Raw genomic sequence first — 14,435 nt, forward strand, 5'->3', positions numbered from 1 at the left:
TGAGTTTCTCTCCCTCTCCTGCCTCGGTGGCGTCAATTCAGACAATGGGGCAAGCGGCAGAGAGAGCAGAAAAAGCGTATCTGACAAACGCAACGTATTTTATTCACTATGTCAGTGCAACAATATCACTGGGACATCCGAGTTTAACTTCAAACAGTTAAAGACCAAATGCAAAAAGGAGAGGGAGGAGCAGAAGAGAGAAAGAGAGAGAGAGTAAAAAAAAGCCAAATATTTCCCTTAAACAGATTTATAAGAGGGTAGGGTGATTTGATATCTTACCTTAAGATGAACTTGCATAATTAATCCATCAGCCTCGTTAATATCTTCTGCTGCTGGGGCAATATTGGACCATCACTTCCTTCTTTCTTTTTTTTTTAAATTGCATGGTTGTCTGCTTCCTTTTCATTTTTGTAAGTTAGTAACACTGCAGAGCTAAAAACCAGATTGATAGCGACCACTGTCGTCAGGGACGCTGGGACATCACATTTCAAGATATGAGGGGGAACAAGTGTTGGGAAAGATAATACCTAGTGAAATCCATCATGTTGTTCTGATATGCATTTGTAGTTATTTTATATGTATTAAGTAATAGAACAAATCAATACAAATAGACACAGAGTAATTCCATAAATGTATTAAAAAAAACACATTTACATTTTCCCTGAAGTCAAGGTGTGGCGGCTGCCCCTGATCTAAATAACAATAACATTTAATTCAACACCATTCCACCACTGTTTTCATCTGTAATATTATAAGACAGTGTGCTTAAATGTTAAATGAATACTGAATTCAAACTTACACATTGATGCAGCAACTTTCTCCCACGCCAATTCTCTCCTTCGCTGCTGCAGCTGAAATCTGCTCTCATACTCTCATACTCGCCATACACACGTATTAACACTTCTAACTCCAGTGGCGTGAATTATGTGGATCTTCAGATGCAAACTAATGTTTCCTCTAAGGGATTTTGTAAATTGAAATGTTAAATAAAGTTAAAAAAAAAAAAAAGAAAAAGTATGTGGATCTTTTGTTGTCGCCGGTTGCCATGGTGAATCCTTGTATCAGCGCTCTACTGATGATGGCTTTTTATTTTCTTCACGCACGCGCTTAACTCAAGGTTAACAAACTCAGAGTTGATTGAACTAACTCATATCCTGTTCTGGAACAAAAAACTCTGAGTTTCCTATCTCAGGATAAATCAACTCAGAGTTCAGGTTTAAACTCAGAGTTTGTTGAACCTGCTTTCTAGAATAAATACCCCCCTGTAGATGGTTGGACATTGTTTCAGCTCCTCACTCAGACTGTTCCAACATTTCTTGCACGATCTAAAATTGATAATATGGGATGTTGAGTATTTGATCCTTCAAAATAAACGACCCATGACATGAATTGCATTACACTTTGTGGACATTATACGATAAAGAGGGAAAAAAAACACAATTATATGGCTTTATTTGATATTCATTCAGTCATTGGCCTTTATTTAACCAGGCAGGTCATTAAGAACATTCTTATTTACAATAACGGCCTGGAAAGAGACAAGGAAGTGGTTTAGGGAGTAAAACACAGTACAATTGTAGCTCTACAAAGGTAGAAAACCATTAGGTAGTATTTTTTGATAGGGTAGCCAAAATCGATAGATAGATAGATAGACGCTATCGGTTTGTGCGGCGGTAGCAGAAATCAACAGAACACCGGTGTCGTGACAAAAAGTGATTGCTAACATTTGTGCTATTATTCTGCTGGCTGAACAGATAAAAGCAGAAATTAAAAAAAAAATAAGAGCAGAAATCAGTGTTGATGGATAATATTAAATCATGGAGAGACTTCCATCTGTCTGGAATGATCTCACATCCAAAAACAGCTGCTCTATCGTTTCTACATTCGTTTAGCAAATAAAACAATTATCTACAACTCATTTACAAATCTGAACGTTGTAATATAAAACAAGTCATGAAAACAGTTTTCGATGCTGTATAGAGTTCATGAGAATAAAATCTTTATTTTATCTTGTTAATAAAACCTGTTTTTATATAAACTACTTTTATATCTTGTGTTAATTTTATGAAATAATTTTTAACATGTTTTTAAACCTGAACCCTCCACACAGAGTTCACATATTTATTATTCTGTCTCCTAAAATGTCTGTTTCTGTGTCATGTTAAGGTTTTTCAGAACAAAGTTATTTATTTTCCAGTTTTATTCATTCACTGGTTCTTAATTCAAACAAATTATATTGATCAATGATAAATACATCAACAGCAAAACATGTTGGGTTTATTGTATTGTTACGTAGATCTTATTCTTAATTGTTTGTAAACCACAAATAATATAAACCCACAAACGTGAAACTTTGATGCAGGTTGAAGCTTCACTCGTGGATTCTGCAGGACATTTACACAAATGTGACAGAAACAAAGTTTTGGTCGGAACTGGTTGAACTCCATGTTATAAAAACTGGTTTGGACTGAACTTTGCCCTCTGGCAGTAAAAATGTTAATCTTTAACTTTTCTGAATTGCTCCTGATTTCAGCAGATGAATCTGTGGTTCAGTTGGAGCAGCTGGTGAGTAAAACCTCCCTGATTAACTGCACAAAGTTATTTTGTTAGAAGTTGTTTAAGAACCACTTAATGAAACTTAAACTCAGCTTGTTCCGTCATCAAAACATCCTAGTTTAGTTTTGGAAAGTGTTTCCTTTTTCCTGGAAACACCAAAGTAACGAGAGAAACATTAGATGCACTGGTACAAATATTGAGCTTGAGCTACTTAAAAAAAATCAGTCAACTTTTTGCATGAGATTATTATTTAGATCAAGAAAGACTAGTCTTTGTATAAACTACTTACTTTTTTTGTATGTAAAATGTGCTGCGATCCAGCCAAAAAACACGGATCGGATCACAGTTCAGGGGAAAACTGCGATCCTATCGCTGCGATACTAGCACTACATTCCTAAAGTCCGCTCCAGATTTTCCATCCAGCACTTGCTTCTCACACGAGGAAGAAGAAGAAGAGGAGTCAGTGATAACAACAACCGCCAGAGAGAGAGCATAACATGTCAGCGGTGTGGCAATACTTTAGACCAGGGATGTCAGACTCATATTAGGTCGAGTAGAGGCCGCATTCCTTCAAATGAGACCTTAACGGAGCCGGATCTTTTTTTTTTACATCGATCCAATATCAATATAACTCAAATCAACATAATTGCATGTTTGTACAAGAATAAAAGAGTATAAAAATAGCCTACCAAATAATTTTTTTTCCCTAATCATACTACTCTACTCTTAACAATAATTACAATGATTCTGAGTCACTCAGAGTTAACAAAAAATAATAATCTACCAAAGAAAACATTATTTTTTTATTATTCATACAACACTTTTTACCATTTAAATCTGAGTCACTCACTGAGTTAACAACTCATACAACACTTTTTAAAATTTAAACGAGTCACTTACAGTTAACAAAAATAGTCTCCTAAAGAAAACTTTTTTCCCATCAAACAACTCTAAACAATTACAGATGGTGTTTGAATCTGAGTCACTCATTAATTCTAAGTGTTGTATTGATCTGCCCAGAGGTGCGACAGGTGAGAACAATTGGACTAATTACAGCTGGAGCCAGAGACAATGAGATGACACGAGTGCTGACAGAAAGACAAGATTATACAGGAATCACTAGGAATCACTGGAGAAAACGCGTGGGAAACAGGAAAAAAAGACCAAAGAGGCTCCTACCTGGGGATTCCTGTATAATCTTGCCTTTCTGTCAGCACTCGTGTCATCTCATTGTCTCTGGCTCCAGCTGTTATCAGTCCAACTCACCTGTTGAGCTGCGGCGCCTCGCTCGGACACGTGCATGCACATGCACGTGGGTCCGTGGACGGTCCGTGTATCTTTTGGTCATTGGATTTTTCCGTCATGAGTGGGAATCAAAAAACAAAAAACGATTGGTTTATTTGATTTTCCTTTTTAAAACAAAAAACTAATATTGAATACACTGCATTTTTTCTTTTTCTGTGTTAATATGATTTAACAAAGATTCAAAATACGCTTTTATTTTCGTTTTCTATTTCATATAAGAAAAATGAAATCCCTAGTCAACAGGAAGGAAAAAACGAACCAAAAACAACCGTTTATTCATATTCGTGCACCGGAAGCTGGCATTTACAACCGAGTGAACTTAGTTCTGGATATTTAACAGGCATTCCTGTGACAATTCTCTCCAGGGGAAGTTTGATTTTAATATTTTATTGGTCGGGTTTACGTGACTCGGAAATGGCTCTGTATGCTGCAGTTCGGGTAACCATGGCAACCATAGCGGCGCTGAAACAACAGATTAAGGATTATTTTTTAAAGATTGATTAAGGACTTGTTCCACAGCGGTTTGACGCACAAACACATTTCCTGCACGTTGCAGCAGATGTGTCTCCTGCAATGCTCAGAAATGAGCGTCAGAAGATTCTGTGCTCGGCATCATCTGAGGAGAAAAAGACGCAGAGCTGGAGAGCGCTTTGATTCATCATGGCCGAATGACCGGCTATCTGGCTTCACTGGGGGTGCATGCTGGAGAAGGTCGGGTTGGAAGAATTAATTTAGTCCCACGCGTGAGGTATCCACGTGATTATCATTATATGTATAAATTGCACTGCAGCACAAACTTTACCTGACGCCGGAATTCATGGTATGGCTGATGGAGCTCTCTCAGGTTCTTCCAACCCGACCTTCTCCAGCAAGCACCCCCAGTGAAGACAGATAGCCGGTATTGCGGCTTTCCTGTACTTTTAAGAGCCGCTTGAGAGTTTATTGTTAGGTCCTGTATATTTGCATGACGCGCTGCTGACAGAGAAGTAGGCTACGCTGAGTCCGACAGAAGTTTTATGGCGTTTAATGACAAAACTCAGCCACAACGGCCTTCCGACATGCTTAATGGGTTTTAAACGTGTACACTGCAAACGTGATCGGGGTGATCAGTGATCAGTACAAAGCTGTCAACAAAAATTAGGCTACGGCTCCCTAACAGCCTGTCCTAACTGCATGCGAGCGTCCGACTGTCGCGCCGCAATGCGTGGCATCGGACCCGCTCTGAACGCGTTATCGGCCCCACGTTCTACCCGGTTCTACCACGTTCTTTTGATTGACAGCTGAGACTCGCCTTTTAGAAGGCTGATTTATGGTTCCGCGTTACACCAACGCAGACCTTACAGCGTAGGGTACGCGGCGCGGTCACCGAACGGTGCGCGTCGCTGTAGGCTACGCCGTCGATTTTACGCGGAACCATAAATCAGCCTTTATTCACCCGCCCGTGCGCTCCTGAAAGAAACTCCTAACATTAGCCGACTCCTAAAAGAGTAAAGGGACAAGTAAAAGATGGGTGATTACTTGTAATCTCCCTACGTTTGTACTTTCTAAACAGAAAACAAGCTTATTATTCGGTGGAATAAGTGGGGAAAAAACCGAACAATTAATAACGGCGTGTGATTACGCAATCAAACAGCGAACAGCTGGAGTGACCGGCGTGCGGTGCAAACATGTCAGCATGTCAGATCATTACTGGGATGTGGGGGAAAAGCAGAGGACACGATCAATCCGGCAGGATCCGGGACAAATTAAGCCCTAATAAGATTAAGATAAGATTCTTATTATATCTTATTATCTTATCAGAACCTTCCAGCCTGGCGATCTCCCTCCAGCAGCTGCCACTTTATTGAAGTTCTTGTATTGAAATGACTGTTTCCTACAGCGCTTTACACTTTTTTTTCAACTTTCAACCGGCTTTCAACGCGAGCGACGGGAAGAAAATAGAAGCAGGGCGTGCGACAAAAGTCCAGCTCAAAACGACGCTGCGTCGCTCGCAACCAGTATAGACAGTGCAATAAAAAATAAAGCAATGGAACTGTTTTTGACGCTGACTCTCGCTCGCGTCGCATGCAGTGTGTATATTTGCAATATACTGTGGAAATCTGAATAAAAACCTCATAAATAGATTGAATCAAAGCGCTCTCCAGCTCTGCGTAGCCTTTTTCTCCTCAGATGATGCCGAGCACAGAATCTTCTGACGCTCATTTCTGAGCATTGCAGGAGACACATCTGCTGCAACGTGCAGGAAATGTGTTTGTGCGTCAAACCGCTGTGGAACAAGTCCTTAATCAATCTTTAAAAAATAATCCTTAATCTGTTGTTTCAGCGCCGCTATGGTTGCCATGGTTACCCGAACTGCAGCATACAGAGCCATTTCCGAGTCACGTAAACCCGACCAATAAAATATTAAAATCAAACTTCCCCTGGAGAGAATTGTCACAGGAATGCCTGTTAAATATCCAGAACTAAGTTCACTCGGTTGTAAATGCCAGCTTCCGGTGCACGAATATGAATAAACGGTTGTTTTTGGTTCGTTTTTTCCTTCCTGTTGACTAGGGATTTCATTTTTCTTATATGAAATAGAAAACGAAAATAAAAGCGTATTTTGAATCTTTGTTAAATCATATTAACACAGAAAAAGAAAAAATGCAGTGTATTCAATATTTGTTTTTTGTTTTAAAAAGGAAAATCAAATAAACCAATCGTTTTTTGTTTTTTGATTCCCACTCATGACGGAAAAATCCAATGACCAAAAGATACACGGACCGTGGACTTCACAGCCATCCGTTTTTTGTTTTGAAATTACCAAATAAAAATAGAGAAATAATCCAAAATAATCCGTTCCCCATCTTTTGTTTTGATAATAAAAAACGGAAAACGGATCGTTATCCATTAACCGTTATCCAATTTCATTGATGTGTTTGAAAATCGAAATTGGGAATTAAAACGGTCAGTGTATCTTTTGGTCATTGGATTTTTCCATCATGAGTGGGAATCAAAAAACAAAAAACGATTGGTTTATTTGATTTTCCTTTTAAAACAAAAAACAAATATTGAATTACACTGCATTTTTTCTTTTTCTGTGTTAATATGATTGAACAAAGATTCAAAATACGCTTTTATTTTCGTTTTCTATTTCATATAAGAAAAATGAAATTACTAGTCAACAGGAACGAAAAAACGAACCAAAAACAACCGTTTATTCATATTCGTGCACCGGAAGCTGGCATTTACAACCGAGTGAACTTAGTTTTGGATATTTGACAGGTATTCTGTGACAATTCTCTCCAGGGGAAGTTTGATTTTAATATTTAATTGGTCGGGTTTACGTGACTCGGAAATGGCTCTGTACGCGGCAGTTCGGGTAACCATGGTTACCATGGCGGCGCTGAAACAACAGATTAAGGATTATTTTTTAAAGATTGATTAAGGACTTGTTCCACAGCGGTTTGACGCACAATGACATTGCCTGCACGTTGCAGCAGATGTGTCTCCTGCAATGCTCAGAAATGAGCGTCAGAAGATTCTGTGCTCGGCATGATCTGAGGAGAAAAAGACGCAGAGCTGGAGAGCGCTTTGATTCAATCTATTTATGAGGTTTTTATTCAGATGTCCACACACAGTATATTGTAAATATAGGCTACACACTGCATGCGACGTGAGCGAGAGTCAGCGTCAAAAACAGTTCCATTGCTTTTTATTTGCACTGTCTACACTGGTTGCGAGCGACGCAGCGTCGTTTTGAGCTGGACTTTTGTCGCACGCCCTGCTTCTATTTTCTTCCCGTCGGTCGCTTTGAAAGCCGGTTGAAAGTTGAAAAAAAAGTTGAAAGCCTGTAGGAAACAGTCATTTCAATACAAGAACCTCAATAAAGTGCTGGAGGGAGATCGCCAAGGAGCTGGAAGGTTCTGTAGCCGAGCAGTTACTCACGTTATCGATGAGTGTGGACAAGAATAAGAGAGAAGTCAGGTCGGAACTCAGCCGTGCACGGCACGGAACCTTTATTGACACCTCATCTCCGGACAACAACAACCCGCGAGGCGGAACTCGTCACCTCGACACTTCCGGGCCGCCAAGGGGCGGGACTAACAGGTTCATATCAATAACATATTGTGAAATAAAATAAATCAATTAAATAAAATCAGCAATTCAGTTTGCTACATACGTCCCCCCCTCAACTGGAAACGTCCCGTTTCTATTAGAAATAAAAATACATATAAAATCATGGACACAGTCCAAAAAGAAAAGCAAAAGAAAGACAAAAAAAACAGAACATTCCCCCATACCAAAAGAAGAAACTCATTCCCTCAGGAGCCAACTATGGGACTTAACGCCACAATAAACCAAAACTTGGTCCTCCCGGACCAACAGACATCTGCACAAACCTAGGCCGTACATATTCAATATGTGACAAAATCTTGCAGATATGTGGGGGGTCTTACAATGCGTCCCACCCGAGACTGACTCGGGCCAGACACTGATTTCCCCCAATTATCATCAACCCCAAACGAGATACCTGGATCAGAGGGAGATGGAGGTAACGGAAGGGAGGTAGGTGATGGCAGCGGCAGCGTGTAAGGTTTCAGGCGATCGTGATGGACCACCTGCGTCCGCTCCAGCGGATTCAGTGGACTGTCAATGCGGTAGGTAAGCGCTGTCTCACCCCCCGAATCCAACACCTGTACAACCCGATACGGGCCCTTCCAGTGTGGCGCTAATTTGGTACGGCTTTCCGTAGGATCATTAAGCCACACCAATGCATTCTCGCCGAACGCGTGATGACAAACCCTTCGGTCGTAATAAAGCTTCTGTCTATCATGTGCCTCCTCAGAGTTGAGGCGAGCGGTGTTAAAAGCCACCTCCAGGCGCTGTGCCGTACTGGAGACATAATCGGTGAGTGACCCTGCACCCTGCGATGCCCGGACTGCAGATGGTACCAGCACCTCAGCGGGAACACGCGCCTCCCGACCATGCATGAGGTAGTATGGAGTGAAGCGAGTACTGGTATGCTTGGACGTGTTGTATGCGAATGCCACCTGTTTAAGATACATGTCCCATTCACCCCCATGGGTCAACAGTATCTTGGCCAATTGGTCGATGAGGGTCCGATTGTGCCGCTCCACCATGCCATCCGATTTCGGATTGTACGCAGTGGTGCGCGTTTTTTTAATTCCCAACCATTGACAAAGACACTGTATGACCTCTGCCTCAAATTGTCGTCCCTGATCTGTGTGCAATACCTCCGGGACCCCATGCACCAGCACATAGTCATCGAAAAGGCAACGGGCTACAGTGTGTGCGGTTTGGTTGGACAGGGCATAAAGATTGACAAACTTAGTGAAGTAATCTTCTACCACTAAGACGTACCGATTACCCCGGGAAGTTGTTGGCAGCTCTAAAATATCAGCAGCCACCCGCTGAAGTGGCCGGCTGACTTGGCAGCCCCCCATCGGTGCTCTCTGACTGGGGACGGGTGCTCTGCGTGTCTGACACGCCCTACACTGTTCACACCACCTCTTAATATCGCCCCACATAAAAGGCCAAAAATAGGACTGCTTGGCTCTGTCCCATACCCGGTCCACCGCAAAATGGGCCGCACTAACGCCCCCGTGGAGATGATGTAAAATCTCGGGCACCATGGATGCAGGAACCACTACTTGGATTTGGTCACCCTCCATCCGGCAAAGTAATCCCCTATCCATGACAAGGAATGGAAAGACACGCCACAACTTACGCAACGTAGCCGGGGTACCGCGCATCTGTTTCCTGGCCGGCCTCGCACCCTGCTTCACCCAAACCATCACCGCGCTTATGTCTGGGTCCTCTTTTTGGGCTAGTTGTAACTCCGTGTCACCACCCGCCAAAGAGTAAGTCGTCGCTGGCGGCGCCAGCGCTACACCATCCGGTGGCAGACTCTCGCTAAGATCACTTGCAGCGGCCACGACAGACGTTTGGGATGGCACCCTGTCTGCACCAGGTGAATCAGGGGACACAGGCCTGCGCGACAACGCGTCCGCATTCCTATGTCGGGCTCCATCCCTGTGCACCATGACCCAGTTAAATGGATCCAACTCCAACACCCACCGACTACGGCGCCCCGTGGGGTCGGTGTCAAGGGCCATACGCCTTAAACCTAGTAGGGGGCGGTGGTCTGTGATTATTGTGAAGGTGGCGGTGCCGAGGTAATGTTTAAACTCACGCACCGCCCACACTACGGCCCACAGCTCCCTGTCGAAGGTGGACCACTTCTTCTGTGCAGGAGTGAGTGCCTGGCTAGCATAAACAACCACCGTCTCAAGCCCCTCCTTCTCCTGTGCCAGCACTGCCCCTACTGACTCCTTTGAGGCATCAGTATAAACTTTAAAGGGCAGCTTGAAGTCGGGCATGGCCACCACGGGCGAAGAGGTGAGGACACGCTTGAGATAAGTGAAGGCCACATCGCACTCCTCCGTCCATTCAAAGGGAACATTCTTTCCCGCCAAGCGATTCAATGGCCCCGCATGCCGGGAAAAGTTGTGCACAAAGCGCCGATAGTATGAACACAAACCCACGAATGCCCTGACTTCAGAGGGACTGCTGGGCGTCGGCCACGTCCTCACTTTCTCGGTGTTCCGCGGGTCGGGCTGCAGGCCATGTTGAGAAACAACATGACCCAAAAAAGACCACGTGGTCCTTGGCGAAGTGACATTTTTTCGGGTTCAATTTAAGGCCTGCTTTCTGAATTCTCGCCAGTACCTCCTCCACGTGGCCCAAATGCTCTGAAAATGTCCTGCTATAAATCAAAATGTCGTCGAGGTAAACCAGGCAGATGTGCCACGGTAACCCCCTCAGGACGAGCTCCATGAGGCGCTGGAAAGTAGCGGGAGAATTTGTTAAACCCATCGGCATGGCGCGCCATTGGTAAAGGCCCCTGCCTGTGGTGAAAGCCGTCTTCTCCCGGTCCTCCTCGGTTACCTCTACCTGCCAGTAGCCGTTGGAGAAGTCAAGCGTGCTAAACCAACATGCGCCAGAGAGTACGTCCAAGCTGTCATCCACTCGTGGGAGGGGGTGTGAGTCTTTCACAGTCACCGCGTTCAGTCGACGATAATCAATACAGAACCGCCACTGGCCCCCTTTCTTACGTACGAGCACCACTGGAGACGCCCACGGACTGCAGCTCTCTTCCACCAACCCATCTGCTAACAGGTCAGCAACCTGGCGTTCGATCTCCTCTCTCTTTTCGGGAGAAGCACGATAAGCACGCTGTTTTATAGGCGAATGGTTACCTGTGTTAATGCAGTGCTTCACCTGAGTGCACCTGCCAGTGTTCCGGCCCGCGAGGTTAAAGACACCCGAGTAACCACGCAGCAGCGCGGTTAAGGCACTCCGCTGCTCCGACGTGGTGGGCGACCCCTCCAGCGATACCGGCACATCCGCAGTGTCCGGGACCTCATCTGCACAAGGGGGCAAAACAAGGTCACCATCTCCCACGGGGTAAAATTCGCCTAGGTGCAACCCCTGTGCCAAGTGCACCTCCTGTCCCGTAGTGTTAAGTACACGCGCCACAGTGCTACCCTTTTCCACATTACTCACAGTGTGTGCAATGACCAGACCCGTCGTCTCCGGGACATTAGGCTCTAAATACCCTTCATAGTCTGTGCTGAGTCCACTCCCCTTACCATTGGGTGACACCTCTACCGGTACTATGGCTTCGGACAGAGGTGGTAGAGTCATTGACGTGGCAATGGAGACGTTGCAGCACTTCGGGATCAGTTCAGCACGTTGGAGAAGTGGTACCGTGACACCCTGCACCTGTAATACTCCGTGACCTAGATCCAACAGAGCTACATTTCTGGTTAGGAAATCTAAACCCAGCAGAATGTTTTGTGTACTCCTCCGCATAACATGGAATGTGTGACACCAGTTCATATCACCCAACCGAAAATTAATTTCCATTGAACCCAGTATGTCTAACATTTCGCCGTTCACGGCGCATGCACGGACAAAGTTTTTATGCGCCGGCCGGTGGCGCAGTGAAGGAATGGACCTGCAAAATTCAGCATCAATCAATGACACATTAGCACCTGTGTCCACTAAGATGGGGACTTCAGCACCCTCCACCACGCCTCTCACATAGGACGTGGGGGGGTCACCGTGCTGCATGTCCGTGGTGTCCTCCTTGTGGTGGCTCCCAGGACCTACAGTTGACGTTCGAGCCGCAACGCCAACTACTGCCGGTTTCCCGACGGACGTGATGACGGTGATAGGAAGCGCACTCTGCCAGGCTTCGGCTGCTCATCACACGTGGAACGCCACCCAGGACTAGCACTACGCATTGAGCGGTATGGTGCCTCTGATGTCTGGCTACGGCCGCGGTCCCGTGGCTGCTCACCTGCGGTGTAGGAGTCTGATCTGCGGTCCGGGGAGCGCTCATAATGATTCCGGGGCGAACGCAATTGCCGTACTGGGGTACCGTCACGTTGATCTGGTGTCGAATGTTGTGGGCGCTCCCTGGTGCGCTCACGGTATTCTGGGGATGAATATCGGGGTCGCTCCGGGGTGTAGTCATAGCGACGATAGTCGTAGGCCCCCGTGGGGTCGCTCCGCTCCCTGTCCTCGTGGCGACCACGCACTGAAACAGGAGATGATGCCCTCCGATGTGCCCGTTCGGCTCTTAGCCTGCGGTTCTCCTCACACAGTTCTCTCATTTCAACCCGAACATCCTGCATCTCCTCTGTTAATTTACTCACAGCCACTTTTAAACTATCATCAGTGGTTACCACCTGTACAGGTTGAGCCACAGGTGATGAGAAGGAACTTCTCGCGGCCACGGTACAGTCCCTCTGGAGCGCCAGCCGAGCGTTCTCACACCGCTCAGCCACCTCCAGCGCCGTCTCCAGGTCCATAGCACCCTGCTCCAGGCACTTTGCTTTCAGTGCCGGGTCTAACCCAGCCAAGAAGCGGCGAAATCTCTCCTCCGCCTGGGCTGCGGCGCCGTAGGTAGGGAACGCCTCAGCCACCAACCGGCTCATGTCAGCGGCGTAGATCTCCAGGCTCTCCCCCGGTGCACGCAGGCGGGCCGTCAGGCTAGCCCGAAACTGCTCCATCATCTGGCGCCGTCCAAATGCGATGGCGAGTCTGTCTTTCACAGCTGCGTAGTCGTCTTTCACCACCGCCGGGAGACTATCCCACAGAAGGAACGCTGCTTTTGCCAGACGGGTTGGCAGGATCCGCACCAACTCAGCATGGTAGTGGGCGTCCTCCCCCGTGGCTGCACGGATCGCCACCTCCAGCTGCCTGGCCCAATTGGTGAAACTTTGCCCTCCTTCACCAGTAAACGGGGCGGGAAGCTCCACTTTTACCCCTCTGGTGGGTGAATGGCGAGCATACAGGCTGCTGGGCGGCACAAACTTAGGTTCTTCATCGCGCCACATCACGATAGTGGTTGAGAAAAAAAAAAAAAAAAAAAAAAAAAAAAAACTGTAGTCAAAACTGGTGTAAAAAAGAAAAAAAAGAAAAATCGGCTGGTATATATATATATATAAAACAACGTGGACAGGTGCCACAGCCTATCTAATCTAGACGGAACCACCGCGGACCTGCGGTTGCGGTGCTAACAGCTAAGCTATGAGCGCGGTCGGGCGGTGCTCCACACCCACACACGCTGCAGATAACAGTCACTATACACCAGCGGGGGCTTATGCGAATATCCCACCGCTGCCACCAATGTAGCCGAGCAGTTACTCACGTTATCGATGAGTGTGGACAAGAATAAGAGAGAAGTCAGGTCGGAACTCAGCCGTGCACGGCACGGAACCTTTATTGACACCTCATCTCCGGACAACAACAACCCGCGAGGCGGAACTCGTCACCTCGACACTTCCGGGCCGCCAAGGGGCGGGACTAACAGGTTCATATCAATAACATATTGTGAAATAAAATAAATCAATTAAATAAAATCAGCAATTCAGTTTGCTACAGTTCTGATAAAATAATAAGATATAATAAGAATCTTATCTTAATCTTATTAGGGCTTCATTTGTCCCGGATCCTGCCGGATTTCTCGTGTCCTCTGCTTTTTCCCCACATCCCAGTAATGATCTGACATGCTTGTTGCATTAACACCACACGCCGGTAACTCCACGCTGTTCCCTGTTTGATTGCGTCACCGTTCGGTTTTTTCCCCACTTATTCCACCGAATAATAAGCTTGTTTTCTGTTTAGAAAGTACAAACGTAGGGAGATTACAAGTAATCACCATCTTTTACTTGTCCCTTTACTCTTTCAGGAGTAGCCTAATTTTAGGAGTTTCTTTCAGGTGCGCACGGGCTGATTTATGGTTCCGCGTAAAATCGGAACCAAGCGTAAAACTTACGCCGTAAGGTCTGCGTTGGTGTAACGCGGAACCATAAATCAGCCTTTTAAAAGGCAGGTCTCAGCTGTCAATCAAAAGAACGTGGTAGAACGTGGGGCGAATAACACGTTCAGTGTTTCAGGACAGAGCGGGTCCGATGCCACGCAGTGTGACGCGACAGTCGGACGCTCGCATGCAGTTACAGGCTGTTAGGGAGCCGTAGCCTAATTTTTGTTGACCGCTT

This window comes from Cololabis saira, chromosome 9 (assembly GCF_033807715.1).
Source record: "Cololabis saira isolate AMF1-May2022 chromosome 9, fColSai1.1, whole genome shotgun sequence".
NCBI classification, from domain to species: domain Eukaryota; kingdom Metazoa; phylum Chordata; class Actinopteri; order Beloniformes; family Belonidae; genus Cololabis; species Cololabis saira.